The 15713-nt window shown below is 51.5% G+C and overlaps 1 long non-coding RNA gene across 2 annotated transcripts in view; it reads left to right on the top strand.

The window, feature by feature from the left end:
* The window catches only part of LOC103015260 (uncharacterized), a 36190-nt gene extending 31744 nt beyond the window's left edge, over nucleotides 1–4446 (top strand). The window contains exons 2-4 of one of the 2 annotated variants that reach the window (XR_003622456.2): nucleotides 3140–3213; nucleotides 3622–3938; nucleotides 4041–4446. This is a non-coding gene — a long non-coding RNA (uncharacterized LOC103015260). Of the gene's footprint in view, nucleotides 1–3139; nucleotides 3214–3621 lie in introns of both variants that reach the window. The other variant, XR_450198.2, reaches the window with a different exon arrangement.
* Nucleotides 4447–15713: the final 11267 nt, after the last annotated feature.

Below are 15713 nucleotides of genomic sequence, written 5' to 3'. Positions count from 1 at the left end.
ACGGCCTAATGAGGCCGCATCTGGATCTAATTAGCCGTGGAGCCTCCACAAGGAAGGGCCGCCTTTATCACCCACACAGCAGAGCCGAGACAGGAGAAAAATGGCCATGATAGGCTGCTTCCTGGTGAGCCGTGAAGGAGGCGGCAGGGTCGGGAGTGGCGGTTGTGTCGGCTGGGAGGGTGTGTGGGAGCTGGGGGCTGAGGAACAAGAGATAGCTGGGCGGGGGAGGGACAAACAGCCCACTGTCCCTCGGTGATCCGGCCGCCGCGGGGGCCGGCAAGGCCCACAGCCCTGCGGGAAGCTCCCTCGGCCATTCCCGTGACTCAGGTGCTTCCAGGTATAAGGAATCACTGGCTTCTCATCAGTAACCCATGTTGTGAAAGACCCCCAGCATTTCTGCTTCAGGAGGGCTGGGGGGGGGCCCGAGAACCTGCATTTCTAGCAAGCACCCAGGTGACGCTGCCGCTGCTGGTCTGAGGACCCGCTCCGAGAACCTGCGCTTTCGATCAGCGCGGGTCCCAGCTGGGCCGCACGTCGAGATAATCTGGGAGCTGTGCCGTCTCCTGCTGCCCGGATCCCACCCCTGAGATTCGGTGAACTGGTATCTATTTGTCTGGGGCATCGGGAGTTTTCAAGGTCACCGGGTGATCCTGAGGGGTGGCAGAGTGACACCCGTTGGAGATTCATTCATTGTGGATATTTCTTGATATGCCCGGCACTGTGCGGGGTCATCAGCTGTAGGTCCCCAGAACTGACATCAGTGCCTAATTCACAAATCTCCCAAGCTAAGTATTAACAGTAGCAATGAAAGTAACAATTATCGGGCACTTACTACATCACGGCACTGTTTTGTTTTGTTTTGGTTTTTTTTACAATTAAAAAAAATTTTTATTTATTTATTTTTGGCTGCGTTGGGTCTTTGTTGCTGCTCGTGGGCTTTCTCTAGTTGTGGTGAGCGGGGCTACTCTTTGTTGCATTGCGTGGGCTTCTCATTGCGGTGGCTTCTCTTGTTGCGGAGCACGGGCTCTAGGCGCGTGGGCTTCAGCAGTTGCAGCACGTGGGCTCAGTAGTTGTTGCGCACAGGCTTAGTTGCTCCGCGGCATGTGGGATCTTCCCGGACCAGTGCTCGAACCCGTGTCCCCTGCATTGGCAGGAAGATTCTGAACCACTGCGCCACCAGGGAAGCCCTCCGGCACTGTTTTAAGTATTTCACATGGGTTAACCCATTTGCTTCTCTCAGCGTTCCGACGAAGCACTTTTATCCCCACTTTAGAGACGGAAACACTGAGGTTGAAAGCCAGGTTAAGTAGCTCGTCCACACTGAGATCTGCAGACCTGTTGGCCTCCCCACCCAGGCTACCCTGCTCTAGGCATGGGTGAGGGTCCCCCTTGTTGTAGCAGGATGGTCAGCTCCGGTGCCCAGCACACAGTGTGGCCTCAGGACCCGTTGTCACAGTGCTGCCCTGTCCCCGTGGGACCAAGGCCTGGACAGCCAGCGGTTCATTGGGGGCGGAACACATTCCCAGGGACCATGTTGTTTTTGCCATGAAAGCATTCCTCTCTCACCACCGTTCATTTAGTTTTTAAGGTTCCCGGTTAATCCAGGAAAACCCATCTAAGTCAGAACACAGCAGAAACAGCCTTCATAGCCAGGAACTTTTCTTCAGAATTTAGGCACGTATCTGAAAGTAAATTTAAAAGCTTCTGAGCCATCACGATGGGTTAAGAGCCCAGCTGCTGCCTTTTAACGCTGGCTGCTTTCCCACCTCGGGCAGTCCTTTTACCTTTCAGCTCTAATGGGCACTGACGTGACAACCAGATAAGCAAAGTAGGTCCACAGCCTGTAACCGCTGAGGGCCTGGGGGGAGTGTAAGGGCTTTAATGGACTGGACTTCCTGCCATTTCTTCTGGTTGCTCAGAAATTCCCATTCAAGGATGACCACAGTAGGAGAAAGAAAAATATTATAGAAAATAATCAATATGATCATGCAAGGAGTAGCGGGCGGGGACAGTTTAGCACAGAGGCAAATACCCTGGATCTCTGAGGAATGTGGCCCATCTTTCAGCACCTGCGCCTCCTGTCTGGTCTCCACAGCACTCAGCACCTCCTAACACCAGCACCATGTGACTTGGGCTTCTTGCTGGCCCTCCCGGTGGGCAGGGAGCTCGTCTGTTTTGTCTCCCGGCGAATCCCCAGTGCCCGCAGCAGCTCTGGCGCATAATGGGTGAAATGAATGAAGGCCAGCCCAGTGGTCCAGACTCACAGCAGCAGCCCTGCGGCATCTGAAGAAATTCAAAATATGACTAAACTGTCTGAGAAATGTGCAAGTCGTTTTGGAAAAAAAAATTCCATAAAAATGGTTGAAATTAAAAAAAAAAAAGTTTGGTTGATTAAAGCGGCACAAACAATGTGGGGACCTGATTAAGTCACTTGGCTGCAGTGTGGTCACGGACAGGTTTGTTGCCAAGGAAACCAACCACCAGGCCTAGCGGCCCAGGTTCCACTGAGTAAGGAGTTAGACCCGTAACCTGGCACGTGTTTTTTGATAAGAAAAATACACGACACCCTCATTTTAAAGTTGGAGATTGCCGCTGTGCTTAGCTCCACCTCTCTCCTTCCTAAGGCGCCTCTTCAGTTCTTCTCCTGAACAGAAGGTGCAGCCGGTGTGACGGGGGGAGGCGGGGGCCTGGGTTTCGGGCCGCAGGACCACTCATAGGGGCGAACATCTCATCCACAACCACAGACATCAGCCAGGAACCCGTTTTAACGTTCAAAGCTAAGTGTCAAGGTAGCATTGATTTTTGGCTGAAGGTCATGCACCAGATTTTAGTGAGGGGAGAGCATAAAAACATTGCCCATCCAGCAGAATCAAATGGGGAATTTCCTCTGTATATTTAAAGACATATTCTGAGGTCATGACCCCCTTGGAGTTCATATTTTTCTTTGCCGGCCCCTATGTGTAATTAAAGCCGGTATTTGAGATGAAGCCTGGAGATTCTAGGGCGGCCTTCTCTGCGCTCAAACCAGCTTCTTCCTCCCCCTCCGCCTTCTCCTCCCCCTGCTCCCTGCCCCTCCCCACCCCCTCCTCCCTCTTCCTCTCCATCTCCTCCTCCTCCTCCTCCACTTTGATTTGGTTAGGCCTGGCCAAGCTGATGCGAAGAGTTCCTTTGGTGACCAAATGGCGATGGGAAAAGCCAGCATTAATTGAACACGTGAGTGCCTGACCCACAAAAGCCTCACCCCGACCGAAGGAGCTGGGTGCCTTCTTATCCTCGTTTTGCAAATGAGGAAAATGAGACTCATGGGGGAAGGAAGTTGTGCAGCCGGGATGTGACCTTGGACCCCAGAACCGGCGCCCGTAGGGCCCAAGGGGGAGGTGACTTGAGCACTCTTCCATGCAGCGTCCTCCTGAGCTGGCAGTGTCCTTAGAGAGCCTCCCCACGACAGGTGACGAGATTGGGGTCTGAGAGGGCTTGCCTGGGCCTGGCAGGCAGCCGAGGGTGCCCACGCCGGGTGCCTTGACCCCGTCCGCATCCTTGCTCGCGGGCCATGCTCCGTGGCCACCCTCCCAGGCTCTGGCTGTGCCTTCTCTCATGCATTCTCTCCTCTTCTCTCTCCAGGTCTCCCAGGGTGACAGTCAGGGCCGCTGGAGAGGACAGGCTTGTGCTGGAGCCCCAGGGCAGGCCCCTGCAGCACCCCTACCGGGCCTCTCGCCATCGCCGTCCCCCAGGCCCATGCCCACCGTGGATTCCTGGTCTCTGATTCCTCACGTACAAGGTCAGGGTAGACAGGACGGCTGGTGACCATCCCCCGGGCTGGCCGGAGGGCCTGGGAGGAGGAGCTTCCCGTCGATGGCGGTGGATTCTCCCGGGAGCCCAGAGTCACCACCCCGCAGAGGGTTTGGATGGGAGGAGTGGAGGCGCTGGGAGCCATCTGGGTACGTCACGCTGTTGATCCTTGGTCTCCTGCGCCTCGGATGTCCGCGTGCTGCCCACCCCCTTCCCCTCTTCTCCATTCTCACGACCACCCCATGTTGCAGGCCCTGCCTGAGCATAACCAGTGCCAGGTTTCCAGGTGGTCTTCCAGCCCCGTGGCTCTCCAACTCCATCCCCAGCGCCGCATCTCCTGTCTCCCTCCAGCTCTGCTCACCACCCTCTCCTGTCCGCTCTGGGCCCTCGGAAGCTCACCTCTTCCCACCGCGTCAATGGCTCCCCTGGTTCTGTGGATGGGGGCTCAGCAGGAAGTCAGAGTGAGGGCCAAGGGTGAGGTGAGGGGCTCCCCAGGCTGGCTGCGTCCCTCCCTGCCCTGCCCCTCACGAGCCCTGTGACTGTAGGCAAGTCACAAGCTCTCTGGCCTTAAGTGGGAATACTAATACTCTCTGCCTCATAGGGCGGCTTGCGGGTTAAATGAGATGGTGCAAGGAAACATCTAGAAAAGTGCCTGGTATGTCGTATAGCCTCAGAAATAAACATCAGCTGTGATTATTGCTGTAAAAGAGCGAGTGAGGTGTGTATCTGGCTGGAGGGGTTTCCACGCACTCTTCAGTGAGAGAAGCAAGATGCTGAGACTCATATGTGATCCAACCCCATCCGTGCAAAACAGACAGGAAGGCCTTGGCGTGTGTGTGTAATTAAATGAGTGGGAGGGGGGTTTGGAAGACTAGATGCCAGGCTAGTGCTGGGAGTGGGGAGGGGAGAGGGCAGAGGAAAGCCCCTTCCTCCAGGAAGTCTTCCTGGATGCTCCTCCAACCACCAGTACTCCAGCCTTCCTGGGGCCACCCTAGCTGTGCCTGCCCACTCCCTCATGTTCTGCACACCCTGCATACACTGGTAGGATCTTCTTCTCAGGGTGTGTGTCCCACCCTGTACCTGGTGCTGCATCTGTACAAAGGAGCAGCCTCACCAAGGTCCGCTGAATGAACCCATGGTGGGGGGGGGGGCACGGCTAGCGGGAGGGGAAGCTTCCCCAGTTCTCTTAGTCACAGGGGGTTGGAGGCTCGAGGCTCAGCCCTCCTCCCCAAAGATGCTCCTGGGAGAAAAGTTTCCGATGCTGCCCCCTCTAGGTCCCACTTTCCTGCCCAGAAACCCCCAGCAGAAGGAAGCAAGGGCATGACTGTCCACCCACCGTCCTTCCAGACAGCTGGGGAGAGGTGTGCAGGGCTCAAAATGTTAAATGTAGAGTGACCACATGACCTGGCAATTCCACTCCTAGTATCTGCCCAAGAGAAAGGAAAACACAGGTCCACACAAAGCCTGTACACAAATGTTCACAGAAGCACCATTCACAACAGCCGAAAGGTGGAACCCACCAAAATGTCTATCAACTGATGAATGGATAGATAAAATGTGGTCCATCCACATAGTGGAATATGACTCAGCCATGAAAAGGAATGAAGCACTGACACACGCTACTACGTGGGAACCTTGAAAACATTATGCTGAGTGAACAAAGCCAGATGCGCAAGGCTAGGTATCATATGATTTCATTTATATGAAATATCCAGAGTAGATAAACCCATGGAGACTAGATTCGTGGCTGCCAGGGGCTGGGGGGAGGCAGGAATGGGGGTGGGTTGCTAATGGGTACAGGTTTCCTTTTGGAGTGATGAAAAGGCTCTGGAATGAGACAGAGGGGATGGTCACACAGCATTACGAATGTACTAAAGGCCACTGACTCGTTCACTTTAAAATGGTTAATTTTAGGTTATATGAACTTTACCTTAATTTAAAAATATGGCTCATGGTCATCCCTCAGGCTGGTGCAGTGTCCCCCATGGCCTCTGGGCTCCCAGAGCCCCCCAGCCGCTGCCCGAGGTGCCAGCCCTCTGCCCCCGCTGCTCTGGACAGCCCGCTGTCTTATTCTGCAGTGATATTCACCTCCCGACAAGATGTCCACATTCTTCCCGCCACACGCAGAGTCCTTCCTCCGCACCTGCACTAGGAGACCCGCTGTGCCTGACTACCTGGGCCCCCAGGTCCTCCTGACCCGGGGGAGAGCAGATGCTCAGAAAGAGCGGTTCTCGAACTTGCTGTGTGTTGCAGTCGAGGGGGCATCTGCAGCTTCCTGGCACCCAGGCTGCACCCCGGGGGTTCTGCTTCAAGTGGTCTGAGGAGGGGCCCAGGCGCTGGGCATCTTGAAATCTCCCCCCGCGATTCAAGCACAGCCAGGCAGAGAATCCCGCCCTGAAAACACTGAGTGTGATGGAGGATGCAGGGGATGCCGTTTCCGCATCCACAAAATGTTGGTACCATTTTTCTTTAAATGGAAAATATTTAAAATAGTCATATTTAAAGTGTTTTAAACAGTAATATCTTTCTTTAAGTAGAGTCACTTTAAACATCTTAACTGATACTTCACACTCACTGCATGCCTCCTTGGTACCCAGGCGCTGTTCCCGACATTCTTTATATATTGGCATTTAAACTTTGCAGCAACCAGCTGAGGTAGAGCCAGGACTGGTCCCGTTTTACACAGGGACCCGGAGGCAAGGAGAGGGCACACAGCCCGAGGCCACACAGCCGGCCAGGACAGCGCTGGGCTTTGACCCAGGGGGGCAGCTCCAGGCACGTGCATGGGACCGACCACATCCGGCCCGCAAGCTTCAACTATGCAGCGTGAGGAGCTCACGTGCAGGTTATACCTTCCCCAATTCACGCTAAGATAAACACGTAACTACGGAAACGATCAGGGGCTCTCTCTGCGCCACTTGAATCATTTGGCATGTCGCCGGGAGTGGGCATCTCACTCTGAGAAGTTCTGGGGCAGAGGGGGAGCACCTGCTTTGGAATCCACTTCACCTCTGAATTCCAGCTGGGGGACCTGGGCAGAGGCTCATCACGCCCCGAGCCCCAGGGTCTCGGCAGAGGTGGGGATGAGGGGTAAGTGGGAGTAACGCAGCAGCTCTCGACACGGGCTGCCTGCCCGCGGAGCCCGAGTCCTAAGCTGGAGACCTCGTGGGCCTGCAGCCTGGGAGTCCTGCAGAGCCCGGCAGTCACCAAGTGGGTGCAGGATTAGCCTGTAAATAGGGCCAAAGGACGCCTAAAAGAATTTTGCGCGATTGTAACCTTCTCTCCTCCAGATAGTCCCAAAGGCAATAAACTTTGGTTGCAGATCAAGGGTTCTCAATGTTTTTATGACCAGAACACCCTCTAATGACTGTATGCCCCGTTCCCACACCACCTCCGAGCCCTTAGGTGGAGCCTTAGTCTATCAGGCAGCTGGCTTATCAAGCCATAGTTGATTAATGGGTCCCCAAAGTCAGGGTAGATGTTTATCTAAGAAATAAGAAAATGAAATGAAATGAAATGAAATAAAATAAAATTTAAAAATTAAATAAAATTTTAAAAATAAAATATAAAATAAATAAAATAATATCAAATAAAGAAAATAAAAATAAAACAAAGAAAATATGAAATAAATAAATAAAATTAAAAGTAGAATAGTAATAAATAAAAATGAAATAAATTAAAAATAAATTTTTAATTAAATATAAATAAATAAATATAAAATAAATAAGATTAGCTGTCTATGAAGACAGCTAAACGTGGAAGGCAAGTGTTCAAACGCGAAGCAGAAACTATTGGAGAATATCTCTGTGGCCTTGGAGACAGGACACCTTTCATAAACAACACACAAATATCACAGACCTTAAAGGAGTTTGGTAAATCTGCTTATATTAAAAATAAAACACGGATTCTCTTGTCCTTGACAAATACACCATGAATGAAATAGGGGGAAAGCCACAGACTGGAAGCAGATATTTCCCACTGCACGGGCCACTCCGGCCTCGTTACCTCCCAGCTTGCATGTAAGTCTCCCTGTCACCAGTCTTCCCTCCCCCCCCCCCCCACCCCGCCCCGCTTCCTCATCTATAAATCGTTACGGGTTATAAAAGATGACATCTCTAGTCTGCTTAGAACAGCACTTCATGCATGGTGGGCACCAGGGTTTGTCAGTGTTGTAATTATCCAATTTGTAAACTATTTTAAAACAAATCTATAAATAGTAAAAGACAACCTAAGAGAAAAGTGTGTAAGGATGGGAACAGGTGATTCACAGAAGATGAAACAAAACATTCATGTATCACTGTAAAGGTGCGTATTCTCACCAGCAGCTGGGAAAATGCTAACGTAAACAACAACGAGATAACTTTTCAGTCTGGTTGCGTTGACAAAACTCAGAGGGGTGTCAACCCCAGACCTCATCAGAGCAGAGCAGCGGAAAGAGCCTCTGCTGTGGTCAGAACGCAGCTCAGAGCACACGCGCTGGACGGCGTTTGGCAATCACCGGTAAAATCGGAGATAAGTAGCCCCTGGATGCACGGATCCCATTTTCTGGAGAAATTCTTGCAGACGCCTGTCTATATGCATGGGTGTGGGTGGGAGAACAGTCCCAGCAGCACTGACAGTCAAAACTGCAACCACCTTTGTAACAGCAGAACCGGCTGCCTGTGCCCTGTTCCCAGCAGGGAAGACAGAACACTACCTCCGAGGGATACTTTGTATCCACATCCACAGACTTTGAAAACGGATGTAGTGCAACATTGAAAAGTTTCAGAAGGAAATGTCAATAATGATGCTTTTAAAAGCTTTTTAAAAGTGCAAAACAAAGCTACAGGTTGTTTTTGGACCCGTGTGAAACTAAGAGTAAAGGGCAAAAAGCAAACACCCACAGAACTGCAGGCAATGGCGTTAGCGAGACTTCGGGGGAGGAAGGGCACAGGGGAGGGAGCGCTGTGGTCTCCAGATCCCCTGCAACGTTCTAGCTCTTAAGAGGAGCCTGAAGCTACTGTGGGCAAATTCTAGAATTTACACTCGGACCGACCCTCCATCCTGACTGCTGCTTGGCACTCATGTCCACAAAGAGGACCTTCCCACATCTTCCGCCAATGTCAGGGCCGCTGGGTGTGTACCCATTTGACGGGCCGGAAGACGAGCCCCCCTCCGGCTCTTTGTGCCCCAAACCAGCCGGAGGGGCGGCCCCCTTGCTCAGACCTCGGCCCAGCGCCGGCCGTCAAGGTGGGTACGGGCGGCCGGGTGGGCGGCCACCAACCTGGAAAGGGCTGCGTTCTCCCAGAAATGGTCTCCAATGGAGCGTAAATGGCCAAATATTAGCCTGCCACATAACAGGGGATGAGAAAATGTCGGTCTGTTTCTTGTATCTGATGCAGAAAAACTATTTAAATCTATGAATTTTTTTTTTAAAAAAGTGGTGTGTGTTGGCGGGGAGGGAAGGGGGGCCGGTTCTTGCAGAGGGCACATGTGTCTGATGGCCAGACTTCTGTGCCTTGCCTTATTGTGGCTCTTTGAATCCCTTCCAAATGGGCCTTTCTTTCCTTTTTTTCTCCCTGCCCCCCACCCCCTTTTCATATTTTACATGTTGTGATTTCACTGAGCCCTTCCAATTGGTCGTCAACAGTTCATTTGTGCCAGGACCTTCTGTAAACTCTGCATGCGGGTCTCCCGGCCTGACCACCCACCGAAACAGGCTGTCTAAACAGTGTGTGTCTGGGCCTCAGACACAGCAAGTGAGTTAAAGATGGATCCCGTCCAGGGATTTTTTTTTTCTCCAAGCAGAGGTAGGGGTTGAATAGGAGACCCTGGTAGCACCAGGCCCTGCTCAGATGTGGTTTTTTGAAGTTGGAGGGAAATGGCCCGTCTTTTGTCATTTTTCTCCGTGGTTGTCCCTAAGCTTAGAAGGATCTCTCTCACCCTCTCTGATTTGGGGTGTGAGGTCAACCTCTGCGTCAGGAACAAACATGTTAATAGGGTCCGGGGCTTCTTTCAACTGATCCCAAATGCTTCATGGCCAGGGTTTGCCACCCACTCCGTTCCAACTCGGGATTTTCCAGGCTGTAACCCCTGGGGTACGGCTCTCTCTGGGTCCTGAGTGGTCCTCGGCCTGTGGCTGGCAACAGCAGAAGTTGCATGGTGACACTGAGGCAGCCCCAGCACGTGCCAAGGCCCTGTGGCCAGTGCCTACGCATGATCACATTTGACTCTCACAGCAGCCATTGGAGCTAGGTCCTGTTAGCACCTATTTTGCAAAGGAGGCAAAGTGAAGAGTAGAGAAGCAAGGGCACTCATCTGGGATGATGGGACTCCTACATGGTGGAGAGGATTAGGATCCAAGTGTGTCCAACTCAGGGACTGTGTCCTGTACTTGTCTCAAAATTCTCCTGTTCTCCGGTCTGCCCCCAAAATAGAGAGCGGTTCACAGACATTTCTGATGTGATCGTTGTGTGTGAACATCTTTATTAAGGTATAATTCACATACCATATAATTCATTTATTTAAAGTGTATAATTCAAGGGTTTTTAGTATATTCACAGAGTTCTGCAACCATCACTCCTATTAGTTTTAGGATATTTTCATCACCTCAAAAAGAAACTCCATACTCATTAGCAGTCACGCCCCGTTGCTCCCTCCTCCCACTCCTGGGTAACCACTGATCTACTTTCTGTCTCTATGGATTTACTGTTCTGGATATTTCATGTAAATGGAATCATACAGTATGTGGTCTTTTGTGTTGGGATTCTTTCACTCAACATAATGATTCCAAGGTTCATCTACATTGTATCATGAATCAGAACTTCATTCCTTTTTATGACTGAGTAATATTCCATTGTGTGGCTATCTCACGTTTGTCTTATCCATTTCATCAGCTGATGGACATTTGGGTTGTTTCCACTTTTGGCGGTTCTAAATAATGCTGCTACGAACATCTGTCGACAATTTTTTTTGTGAACGTATGTTTTTGTTTCTCTTGGGCATACATACTTAAGAGTGGAATTGCCAGGGCATATGGTAACTCAATGTTTAACTTTTTGAGGAGGTGCCGGACTGTTTTCCAAATGCACCATTTTGCATTCCCACCAGAAGTGTATGAGGGCTCCAAGATCCCCCCATCTTCTCCAACACATTATCTTTTTGATTCGAGCCATTCTAGTGGGTGTCAAGTGTTACTTCATCGTGGTTCTGATTTGCATTTCCCTAATGACTAACGATGTTGAGCATCATTTCACGTGCTTTTTGGCATTCATATATCTTCTCTGGAGAAACGTCTATTCAGATCATTTGCCCATTTTTAATTGGGTTGTTCGTCTTTGTGACCTTCTGTTTATGTCTTTTCCCCCTGCTAGCTTTGGAGATCTTTTGGGGCTGAGGTGGATTTTTGGTGGGTCATCTACTCACCCACCCTTCACTCACTGCCATCCACACCTGCAGTGATTCCGCGGGTCTGGGGTGGGACCCAGGAATCTGCATTTCTGATAAGTTCCCAGGTGGCGGTGGTGCTGGTTTGAGGACCTCACTTTGAGGACCACTTCCTGGAGAACATTCCCTAAATGTGTGCAAGGAAGCTGGTCTTCAAGGACGGTGATAGTAGGACAGTTGGTCCTAGGAAACAAATGGTCACAACCTCAGTGCCCCGCAACAGAAAAAAAATAAACTGTCGTCTGCTCACGTAATAGACTATTGCACAGCAGTGAAACGTGAATGAATTTTAGCTACACACATCAACGTGGGTGAATTTCCTTAAGGTGACATTGAAGAGAGTAAGACAAGATGGAGACGCCAGGACGATTCTATTTATATGAAGTTGAGAAACAGGTCAAACTCAGCTATACATTATTATTAGAAACAAGTCTGTGTAGTAGACGTAGGAAGCCATGCGTGAGCCTATTCAGGACAATTCAAGAGAGAAGCCCACCTGGGGAGCTGCAGTTGTGTCTGTCAATTTTATTTCTTAAGCTGAGGGTGGGCTCTGTTGGCAGAACCTGTCCACCACGGGCCCCCAGTCTCACTGCACGTCCCCGTGGAGTGTTGGGCCAAAAGGCAGGCCCAGCCGTCCTCCAACGCCAAGCCGTTTCTGTGGCTGGTCATGTACACAGTTAGGAAGGTCAAGGTGACCGCACCTGTTTCCTGCTTGTTGTAAAGGGTGCCGAGCCCTCGGTTCTGGGAACCTCAGTTGGGGTACAACACACTGCACGCGTGGCCACCATCTGGGCTCCTCACATCACCCGAGGGACTTGGGCTCAGGGGAGCCCCGTGGCCACGCTGACACTCCTGTTTGCTGTGCTGTGAGCGATGCACCGTCTCGCGCTGGCCCCTTGAATCTCACCTATTTCCGCACCTGGGGCAGTGGCCGGCCAGCCTTCCGCCCGCTGGGTCATCTTCACCGGAGGCCTGGTGCCCTCACCACCTTCCACGGGGTTGGGGTTCTTCCCCGACCGTCACATGAACATGTGTTAAATTATTATCTGCACTTTTTTTGCAGGCCTGAGCTGTTGCATAATTAGCAATGGGATGATGTCTCGGGAAGCCGCATTCTCCTCGGAGAGCCGTTTCACTTCTATTTACCAGTGGGGTGCTTCTTGATGTCAAATTTGGGCCAGAAAATCTATCGTAAGACCTAGTCACAGAGCCCTATTTGTAGATTTTTCTAAGCTGTTTCTGAAACCGAAGTTTCTTGACTGTGAAGATCCCTGACGAGATTGAATTATTTTCCACAGGATGGATGGTGCCTAGGATGCAGAGCTCTGAAGAGTTATTGCCAGTTGAGGAGGCAAAGGTCTGCCTATCCAAGGGAGGGGGCTCGGTGTAAAGATCACCAGGGTCAGTCTCATGGGGGAGACACTGTGTGTGTGTGTGTGTGTGTGTGTGTGTGTGTGAGTGAGTGACACACAGAGCTCCATGCCAACCCATTCAGCAGACACATCTCCTTGAACAGCAAGTGCCGGCCCAGTAGGGCTATGGTTCCAGCCATGAAAAATTGGAAATAAGAAACATCTAGTGCTTCACCAAAGATAGTTTGGGAACACTGGATGTCACAGTCATGTCAGATTGCTGTGAAAGTTTCTGAGCAGACCAGCATTGGTCCTCTGAACGCACTCTGAGTAGCCTTTGCTAGGGAAGGTAGGAGACCTATGCTAAGTGGCTCTTGTGGGCTGAGCCATGTCCCCAAAAGACATGTACAAGTCCTAACCCCGGTACCTTTGAAATATGATTTTATTTGGAAATAGAGTGTTAGCAGATGCAGTTAAGATGAGGTCATACTGGGCTAGGGTGGCCCTAATCCAATGACCGGTGTCCTTATAAGAGGAGGGAAATTTGGACACAGAGGCAAGATGGCACGTGAGGACGGAGGCAGAGGTTAGAGTGATGCAGCTCAAGCCAAGGACACCAAGGAAGGCTGCAACACTGGAAGCGGGGAAGACGCAGGAAGGATCGTCCCCGAGAGCCTTCGGGGGGGCGTGGCTCTGCCCACACCTTGACTTTGGACTTGTGGACTCCAGAACCGTGACAGAATAGCTTTCTGTGCTTTCAAGCCATGCAGTTCGGGGTGCTCTGTCGTGGAAGCCCCGGGAGATCAATTACTTAATGACGGGACACGGCTGTGAACCGGGTCCTGCAGCCTCCTGCGTCCTCCTGTCACCCACGGCGTCACTCAGCCACGAGGCTGCTCCCGGGGCAGCGAGGACAGAAGGCCCGGGGGATGGGCAGCCTTCGCCACAGCATCTGGAGCCCTTTTTGAAGGTTCTGCATGGGCCTGGCTCTTAGATCATTCTTCTTTTGCCTTGAGCTCTGTGGGTTCAAAGCCAAAACCATAAGCAGTTTAATCACTGTCTGTCCTGGAATTACCCTAACCAGCCGGGCCAGCATTACGCTGGTCGCCCAGCCCGCTAGCTCTTTGTTCCTCCTGCAAGCCTCTTCCTAAACGCGGTCAGAGGAAGAGTGAGCCTTGTCCCAGGAGCCATGGTGGTTGACTCCCCGCTGCCCAGGCACTGGTCACATGAGGCTGGTATTCTCAACAAAGCCCTTGTGGCATCCTTTGCAGAGCTGTGCTTTCCGATGCTGCCCTCGTCTGCCCTCTAACCGCGTGCATCTGCAAGGCCATGGTGAGCCATGGCAGTCCGGGATCCGTCCTTCACTGCAGGGCCCGGTGGGGGCAGCCTTATGGAATTCTCCAGCGCTCCGAGATGAGGGTGGTGGGCGTCCATCCCCTCATGAGCCAAGAGGGCCGAGGGTGGACCGTGGGACTGAGGTGTGCAGGAGGTGAGAGGTCTCCCGGAGCCCCTGGAGTCATGGCCACGTGGAAGGAGGAGTAGCCCAGTGCCCACCAGGTCGGGGTCCAAATCCTGGCTGTGTCAGTCACAAGCTCGGGGACTCTGCGCAAGATACACAACATCTCTAAGCCTTATCTTCTTCATCTGTGAAATGGGAGCAACAGTAAAACCTGTCGTATAGAATTAGCGAGAAGGCCAGTAACATGATGCCCATAAAGAGCGTGGCTCAGTCTCCAGCAGTGTCCATACCTGGTGGGGATTATCACCTGGCGGCAGGTGTTGCTGAGGCACCGTCCGCAGCTCACCGTGAAGTCCACCTCCAGCTGTGCTGGCCGGTTCCCGGGCACCCCGAGCCTCTGCGTCTCCCCTCTCCTCTACCTGACAGCTTTCTCCAGCACTGTGGGAGCTTTATCAGGTCACGTGCAGGGCAGCCTGGGGATGCCGAGATTTAATGCCTCCGGGGCAATCCTCAATCAAGGAAGGGTGGGATTTGGTGGATAAATATCCAGAGCCCCCATCCGTCAGTGGGACAACTTTGAAGTGCATTCTACGTGGTTCATCAGAGAAGACCCCGAGGCACTGAACCCCTGTTACGTCCAACGGTAGCCCTCCCACTGACGTCGCCCTGCCCTGACTCACTTCCCTGCTTGCTCGCTTGTGCTGCCAGGGTCACCTCCCAGAGAAACTAGGGGCCCTCAAGTCTCAGGGTCTGCCTTCAGGGGGACCCACACTGAGACAGCTGTGATATGGGGGCAGTGGATCAAATATTGGGCAGAGAAATGAGAATCAGGAGAACTCCGAGAGTAAAGGACAGGGAAAAGCTGGCAGTCAAAATGTGAAAAACAAACTAATGACAACAAAGAAGATACAAATTCATAGACTAGCAGATCGTCCTGAGTGTGGAGAATGGTGAACATGTCAGGGGAGCCCTGATCCAGAAAAAGGTGATGAAGACACATGGTCGTAGAAAGATCTTCCTGCCAAGAGCGCCTCTCTGCAAACACCGTTAAGTGGAGTGGAAGTTGTAGATGTAAATGTCTGAGAGAATCCCCAACACAGATCCCTGGGAGGTGGTCTTGAAGGGTCCTGGGGCTCATTTCATTATTTTACAAGACCCATGGACACTGTACCCTTCCTTGTGATTTTTTTGCCTGTGCAAATGAAGTATCCCCCAATGGGATAATATTTCACATCTTTGTACCCATTTCACTCTTAATTACATATGCCTTTATTTGATTTTCTTATTTGTATTAGTCTATTTTAATTGAACAAAGTTTCTTCATGTAAAAGAGAACTTTGCCGAATGTACTTTGAGTGGAAAAATTTTACAGAAGAGGAAAACTGAGACTTAGAGTGGGGAAGTGGTTTGCTTGAGGTTACATACCTGGACAACAGAGTGAGTACTCAGACATATTTCAGAATGAGTTATAAAGAAAAGGAGGCCATACAATGGCATGCAAGAGGTTTGGCTGAGACTGGCTGAGGTCTGTCTGAGCTAGGGCAGGCTCTGCTGTGCTAGGCTCAGAGCCGGCCCAGGGTACATTCTTCTCATGGTCCAAGATGGGAGTGCAAGGGGGGAAACCCAACTGTGCAAACTCACGCCGAGACTCTGCTAGTGTGATATCTGCTAATATCTCAGCCCAAGCA

Source organism: Balaenoptera acutorostrata, chromosome 19 (genome assembly GCF_949987535.1).
Source record: "Balaenoptera acutorostrata chromosome 19, mBalAcu1.1, whole genome shotgun sequence".
NCBI classification, from domain to species: domain Eukaryota; kingdom Metazoa; phylum Chordata; class Mammalia; order Artiodactyla; family Balaenopteridae; genus Balaenoptera; species Balaenoptera acutorostrata.
Note: the sequence above shows the minus strand (reverse complement) of the source record. Positions and strands in the feature narration are given on the sequence as shown.